The following is a 7,833-nucleotide window of genomic DNA, read 5'->3' on the forward strand; positions in this document are numbered from 1 at the left end:
CTCTGCCTTTATGAAGCCATCCTGCACCTGCCCCATTGCCTATGTCATCTGATTCACACTGGATGTGCCCGTGGCAAAAAGACAGGGTCCTGACCCTCTGTGGAGTTGGAAGGAGCCAGAGTATGTAGACGCCACTGGTGCCAGTCACACCAAGCTGGAGCCCATAGCCACAGCATCCACAAGCCCCAAGGATACACTCAGGCTGGAGTGCTATGTCCTCTGGAGAGGGCGGCAGTGCCATGCCCATCCCAAGAGAAAGGGGGTGGACACCAGCCCAGGAGGGGCTCAGAACACATGCTGGGGAGCCCAATTGTGGAGTGTCCTCAACTTGGCTGTGCTCTGGCCTGTGAGCTGGGGCTGCTGCTGCAAGTGTGTGTCCCACAGGGCAAGCATTTGGAAGCTCCACACACGGAGCTTGGAAGGTCCCTGCTGGCATTTGGAAGCTTCACCCCCATTTGCTAGAGCCAGCCCAGCTCTGTAGGTGGACACAGGGCTGACCATCAGGTGGCCTACAGCCTGAGAAATCTTACCTTGACTGTTTACTGCCCAGGCAATAGGAGAGATACCCCTACAAACTAAAAAGACACCACCACAAAGGTCACACGACAGGCATTTATTAAGCACCTACTGCATGCAGGCACTATGCTGGGCATTGGTGATGCACTGAATCAGCAGGTGGACAACAGGCACCGCTCAGTGATGGGGATGGGCACTCCACGGACAGCAGGCAGCAACATGGATGTGGGGGGGCGGGATGAACTGTGGGCAATGGGAGAGGAGTGGACACCAGTTCTGCCTCAGTATTGGGGAGTCCCCTGCGTCAGGGACAGTGGAGCTTTCCAGACAGATGGAGCAGGGAACAGCCTCACCCACAGAGCATGGTCACAATCCACGAATCGAGGCGCCAACATGATGCTTCTGCAGAGCTGAGTAAGAGACGGGCCAGACTGGCTAAACTAGAGAGACTGAGGCCCAGGGTGGAGAAAGATGAGGCTGGTAGGTGGTGGGAACGGGCAGCAGGCCTCCTGAGCTCCACGGGAGACCCTGGGCCTGCCTGTCTGAGAGGCTGCTGACCTGCGCAGGGGCTGTTCAGCTCCACGGGGTGAACTCTGGCCAATGGGACACGGTTGCCTGAAGGACGGACCCCTCTCCTTCCTCCTGCCACAAGCGCTCCAAGGCAGAGCTCTCTTTCCTGCTCATCTGGAGACTCGGGAGGTGGCCCACTGGTGCCCCTGCTGAGCAATGGGTGGGGTCTCCGGACTGGCCCTCGATCCAGTCAGTGGCCAGTGGGGCAGTTCCTGGCCTCCCTTCCCTGCCTCTCTTCCCTTTCTGCATCTGCACAAAGGAATGCAGATAAATTTTATGTCTTTAAAACAAAATTCAATGTTCAGAGCAAAAATAATAACACTGTAGACGGAGTTTATAGCATATGTAGCAGTGAAATAAATGACAACAGCACAAATTTAAAAGGGCAAAGATTACAGCTTCTGTGGCTGACTAAAGAGTAAATGGCAAAGGAATTGTACCCCTGAACACTTCTGTCCTCATGCTGGGGGTGTTGCGGGATTGATGCAGGGTGGGCCCTGGTGAGCTCAGGATGCATGGTATGGCCCAGGGGCAATCACTTTAAAAAGCGGCCTTGCTAAAAAGCCAATAGAGGATTCAAAATGTTATACAAGAACATGCCATTTAATCCCCAAGAATACCAGGAGAAGATGGAAATAACAGATAGGACCAATGGAAAATAAATAGCGGAGTAGAAGAGTTGAACCCAACTGTGCCAGTGGTCACAGTAACTGTAAGTGGACGGAGACCCCTGGACTGGACGTAAATGCTACAGGCTGTTTTTAAAAGGTACATCTTAAAATATCAAGATGATTTATTGCCTCAATATTTAAAAAAGAGACTAAAAGTAAAAAGAGGAAGAAAAAGATACCCCACACAGGTACTAACCACAGAAAGGAGAGAGCTGTACTTACGTCAGAGCAGACTTCAAGATGACAAGCACAACAGAGAGTAGCACTTCATACTGATGAAAGGATCGACTCTTCAGGAATACAGAATAATCCCGCATGTGCACCTAACAAGAATATTTCAAGCTACAGAAACCAAAACTTGACAGCCAGAGAGAAAAAAGGAAAAATCCACAATCACAGTAGGAGATTTTAACACTCTCCTCTCAGGAACTGACACGACAAATGCACACACGTGAATTTACTCGGGACACAGAAGCCTGGACGACACCGTCAAGCAGCTTGGCCTCACTGGTGTCGATAGCCCGCCGTTAGGAGTAACTGCACAGCACACACTGATGTCAAGTGCACAAGGTAAGTCATATCCAAACACAAGCAAAAAATGTTGGTAAATTTGAAAGGATTGAAATCATACATAATATGTTTGAACACAATATAATTGAACACAATGAAATGAAATTAAAATCAACAATAAAAGATATCCCTACGTTTGAAAAGTAAGCAACAAACTTCTGCATAATCCATCAATCAAGCAATAAATCACAAAGGAAATTAGGAAATATTTAGAATGGAATCATTATAAAACCGACATAACAAAATGTGTGGGATGCTGGTAATTTTAAATGCCTGTATGAGAAGAATAAGAGAAGTTTAAAATCAGAGTTCCACATTCCGTGTTAGGGTGGAAAGCTAACTAGGTGCTCAAGACTTGGGGAGAAAGATTTCTCCAAGGATCAGGGTGTAGAAGTCACCCTCCCAGCTCTGCACGGTCACACTCGGCTATACTCCTACGACTTTCCTAATGTGGAGAGGGAGGTCAGGTCTCCTCAGGACCTGGGGTTGGCCTTCCAGCGGCCTCTCTTTCCCTGAGGGTCCAGCGGAGTCTTCTCGGTAGGTACTGATATTGCTATAGAACTCCCAACCAAAAGGGGGAAAAAAGGATATAAAAGGATAAAGTGTATTTTATCTTCTTAGAAAGAGGGAGGGAATGAAAGATGAAAGACAGTGGGGGAAAAAGAGGGAAAGGGGGGAGCGGGGAGAGGGAGGCAGCAGAGAAATGCCAGGTGATTAGCAGTCCCATTCCAGGGGGAGGTCAGGGACGGTTCTGTCATCCAGACCCGACTTTACAGTCCAGAGACTGCTGCGTCCTTTCTGTCTTTTCCTGGGCTGGAGGATGACAAAAACTGAGGCTCGGCTGGATGTCAACGCCCAGAGCAGGCTCCCCTCTTTCTCTGGATTATCTTGGAGATAGGATTTCTGAAAAAGAAGATTCTCAAAAATCAGTTTTAAAGAGAAAAATTTACACCTCTTTTATGTCCAGCTCTTTTCAGAAATTATGCAAAACAGACCTCCAGGGGAGGGGAGCCTGTCAGCAGGAAAAGTGTAGGACTGATCATTAACTGTTACTAGGAAATTGCAGGATTAGGTTCTTTCCTGCTATTTTTGCGAGGCCACCCCTTTCATTCTGTCTTAAGCTAAAAAAAGTGCCACAATTGTATACAGGTTCCAAAACATCATGCTGTACACCATTTATGTATACAATCTTTTATCTGTCAATTAAAAAGAAAATAAGTAATAGTAAAACGTGACTTGTGTGTGCTAGATACCACTGCTCAGCCAGTGCCCAGAGAAGGGAAGTTACAGTCCAGGGAGAAGAGAGTAAAAGTGAGCTAAGAAAAAAAAAGGTTTAAAAAAAGTAATTAAAATTCAATGTGAATGAAAATAAGGAAAAATGGACATCAGAACAGAAATTTATGATCTAGAATGCAAAAAATGACAGAGAAAAATCAACAAAGCAAGTTATTGGTTCTTTAAAAAAATATTTATAAACCCTAGCATTACCAAACAAGGAAAAAGAGAGAGAAAATTATCAATATCAGAAATAAAGGAGGGGATATCACCACAAAGCCTAAAATTATGTAAAAAAAAATATGAACTAAAATAAAATCTTAAGGTTCCCCCCACCAGCAGCTAACTGACTAGACCCCCTACGAGAAAGCAGATAGAAAGGAGATTGGACAGGCCTCATCATGTCCCCTCCCTCCTTAGAGACGTCCTCTGTGACTCACTAACAGGCCTAGGGCTCTGCCAACACACCTGCAAGTCCTCAATATACTATATAACAAACCCTTGGGTCTGGGCAAAGGTCCTGTAGTTTATCTCTGATTAACAGGCCCTTATCTTAAACATTCCCTTTTGCTGATTCCCGATCTATTAGACAGAGTCTAACTCTTTCAGTCAACTGTCAGCTAAAGAATCTTTAGACCCACTTATAACCTGTAAGACACCCCCCCTCACCTTCTATATGTCCTGCTTTTTTTGGCCAAACCAATGTATATTTCCCACGAATCAATTTATGACTACCTGTAATTCCTGTCTCCCTAAAATGTAGAGAACCGAGCTGTGACCCCACCACCGGGAGCCCACTTGCTGCTCAAGGCTTCTTTGCCTGTGGCTCCAGGTGATGGTCCTCAAATTTGGCTCAGATTAAACCCCTTTACGTTATTTTACAGAGTATGGATTCTCTTCCGATGACAAAATAGGGAATACTGTGAAATTTTTATGCCACCAAATTCACAACTCATATAAAATGGAGAAATTCCTTGAAAAAGATAATCTATTGAAATTGATAGAACAGAAAATATAAATAATAACCCTATCTTTGTAAAAGAAATTAAATTTGTAATTTAAATCTTCTCCACAAGGAAAAGTGAGAGTGCTGAGACCACTGAATGAGAACAGTAAACTTAGATCCTTTTGTGAATATGAATAATAACATGAACTGAGTCAGAGTCCTAACGGGGAGAGTTGACACTTTAAAACTTCTAGAAGAAAACATAGGAGAAAATTTTCATGACTTTTGGTTAGGCAGTTATTAAACGTGACACCAAAGAATGAGGCTTAAATAAAATTTATAAATTAGCCTTCATTAGAATTAAAAATATTGGGCTCGGCACCTGTTGCTCAGCAGGGCAGGGCACCGGCCACATATACTGGGGCTGGCGTTCGAACCCAGCCCGGGCCTGCCAAACAACAATGACAACTACAACAAAAAAATAGCCAGGTGTTGTGCTGTGCACCTGTAGTCCCAGCTACTTGGGAGGCTGAGGCAAGAGAATTGCTTAAGCCCAAGAGTTTGAGGTTGCTGTGAGCTATGATGCCACGGCAGTCTACCCAGGGTGACATAGTGAGACTCTGTGTCACAAAAAAAAAAAAAAAAATTACAAATATTGGGGCTTCAAAAGACAATTAGGAAAACGAGATGACAAGATGTTCAGATTTGGAGAGTAACGCGAATCATGCATTTCTGGTCTAGGACCTGCCCCCAGAACATGCAAAGGATTCTTACAACTCAAGAGTAGAACTGAAAGTGGGTGAAATACTTCAGCAACATTTTACCAAGGAAGACATACAATGACTGAAACATTAAGAAAGTGATCAGCATCATTAATTCGGCAAATGGAAATGAAAACTAAAATGAGATAATGTCAGGGTGCAGGACTGGCCAGGTCTCGGCCCGGCTTAACTAGGTTCCGGACACGACCGCTAAGTTACCTTGCTCAGGTCTATTAGGTGCATGAGGGCTATCTATTTTAGCTGGAGAGAAAGAGAAAGAGAGAGAGAGAGTAAAGCAGTCTTCTTAGAAAGATAGATCTTAGTCTTTAGCAGAGTTTGGTAATCTTCAGCAGAGAGACCCTGTCCTGGCGTTCTGCAGGCAGGAGAGGAGACAGTCAGAGTAAGCAGGTTTGTGATAGAATGCGCATGCTCCCAACCGCCTGCTCCTCCGGCCTAATATAAGGCTGACCTCTCAACACCACAGGTGCAGAGACTGCCAATTCACCACTGCTGTCATCTCGCGAGCTCTCATGCTTATTAGGAGAGCTAAATCCCTCTCCATGACCTTTCCACCAAGGTGTTCCATTATTGAGCTATACAGGTATTTCTTATAACTCACTCCTCCTAGCCATAGGCTATATGGGCTGCTACAAGATAACATTATGAACTCGTTAGGGTGGTGTAATAAAGTGAAATCTCTATTTTTCATGCTCAGGGAGACTGAGGCCAGGAGTTCAAGACCAGCCTGAACAAGAGCAAGACACCCTCTCCCCCAAAATCTCTTTTAAAAAAATTAAAAATTAGCAGTCACAGCTACTCAGAAGGCTGAGGCAGGAGGATGACTTGAGCCCAGGAGTTTGAGGTTGCTGTGAGCTAGGCTGACACCACCCTGCTCCAGCCTGGGTGACAGAGCAAGATCCTGTCTCTAAAATACAACAAAACAAAACAACAAGGCAGGCAATACCAAGGGTTGGGTGTGGCAGACCTTGAACTTATAGAATGTAAAATGGTACAGCCACTTTGGAAAATAGTTAATTTCTTAAAAATGTAAGCATGAACTTAAGACTTACTACTAGAAATCTACCCAAGAAAAGTAGAGCGTGGGCCAGGTCAAAGGCCTGTACTGGAATATTCCCAGCTGCATGGCTTCATGACACTCCCACTGTGAATGGTCCAGTGTCCTCACCTGGTGAATGGACAAATACCATATCCACCCACGGAAACACCATTGAAAACGTGCTGGTTCCAGGCAGTTGCTGAAAGAATTGAAAGAAAAAAGTAGGAGTTGAGCAAGAAAGAGAGTTTATTAACGACCATCCCAGTGACTGCAGGCCCTATGGCAAACACAGTTATTAGATTTTATGCACAGTTTTAGGAAATATCAACTGCCCCTTTGAAAGTCAGCCCTACTTTCTTCTCATTTTCTGATTGGCCCACTCAGGGTCTTGGTTAACCCTATTCCCAACACAGCCCAGGCCCACCTGACTGCACCTATCTGTCCAGACCTAGAGAGTCCCGAGGGCAATGATCAACCTCTTTCCCAGAACTGCAGAACCACAAGGTCTGAATCGGGCCATAATAGCATCAGCATGACCACCTCTGCCCTGCTCACATCTAGCTAACTGCGTAACAGTCATGTGCAGGAATCAAAAGGAATGACATGCTGAAACCTGCTCAGCATAGAAAGCCAGGTGCAGAGACATCGCACGGTATGATTCCATGCAATGAAATGCCCAGAAGAGGTGCATACATAGACAGAGAGAAAATCAGTGCCCGCCCAGGGTTGGGGTGAGAATGACAACTGGCTGCAAAAAGCCTGTGGCGATTCCAGGACTGAGGGGATGTTCAAAAGCTGGAGTATGAGTGACGCCCACTCTACACACTTAAAAAAATTATCGAATTGTATCTATACAATGGTTTGTAGCCAGGGTCTTTTTCTTCTTTTTTTCATCTTTATCCAGGTATAATTCACTGTGTAACACTCATCCATTGTATCTCAAAAAGACTTTTTTAGAATGTAAATACTCTTTGGCTTACTCATCAAAATAAATAAAACAACAAAATCTTTTCAGTTAATAGAAAAGTGACATTCTTTACTTACCAAACATTCTTTAATATCTTATGCTCGTGTTCTTCAACAAAAACCTTTGTTGTCCTTTGCGCTTCCTCCCCCTAAATTAAGTTATTGTGTGAGGGGCTCATCTCTAAGATGAAGATCCTTTTCTTTCTTAACATGATTTACTTTTTATCATCCCAATATGGAGACCAACTCAGGTGTTGTCTCTTACCCTGGGTCAAAAATGGAGATTTCATCAGTACAATTTCAAGACACACCCAAGTTCAGCCATAGGCAAGCATTTCAAGGTAATGACAAGTCATAACATTTGGGGAATTTAAATTTCACCATTGGTATTTAAAAGCAGGACTCAATTCCAGAAGCATATTCTTATATTGGACATTCAAAATATCTAATATGGTTCATTTCCACAGTATTGATTTCAGATATGCCGTTGTCTGTATTTCT

The 7,833-nt window shown here is 44.4% G+C and overlaps 1 non-coding gene across 1 annotated transcript; it reads left to right on the forward strand.

Moving 5' to 3' along the window:
• Positions 1-2,723: 2,723 nt before the first annotated feature.
• Positions 2,724-2,856, forward strand: LOC128582852 (small nucleolar RNA SNORA64/SNORA10 family). Its single transcript, XR_008379277.1, has one exon. It is a non-coding gene; the product is annotated as a small nucleolar RNA SNORA64/SNORA10 family (small nucleolar RNA).
• The last annotated feature ends 4,977 nt before the right edge of the window (positions 2,857-7,833 follow it).

The sequence above is a fragment of the Nycticebus coucang genome, chromosome 3 (assembly GCF_027406575.1).
Source record: "Nycticebus coucang isolate mNycCou1 chromosome 3, mNycCou1.pri, whole genome shotgun sequence".
Taxonomy (NCBI): domain Eukaryota; kingdom Metazoa; phylum Chordata; class Mammalia; order Primates; family Lorisidae; genus Nycticebus; species Nycticebus coucang.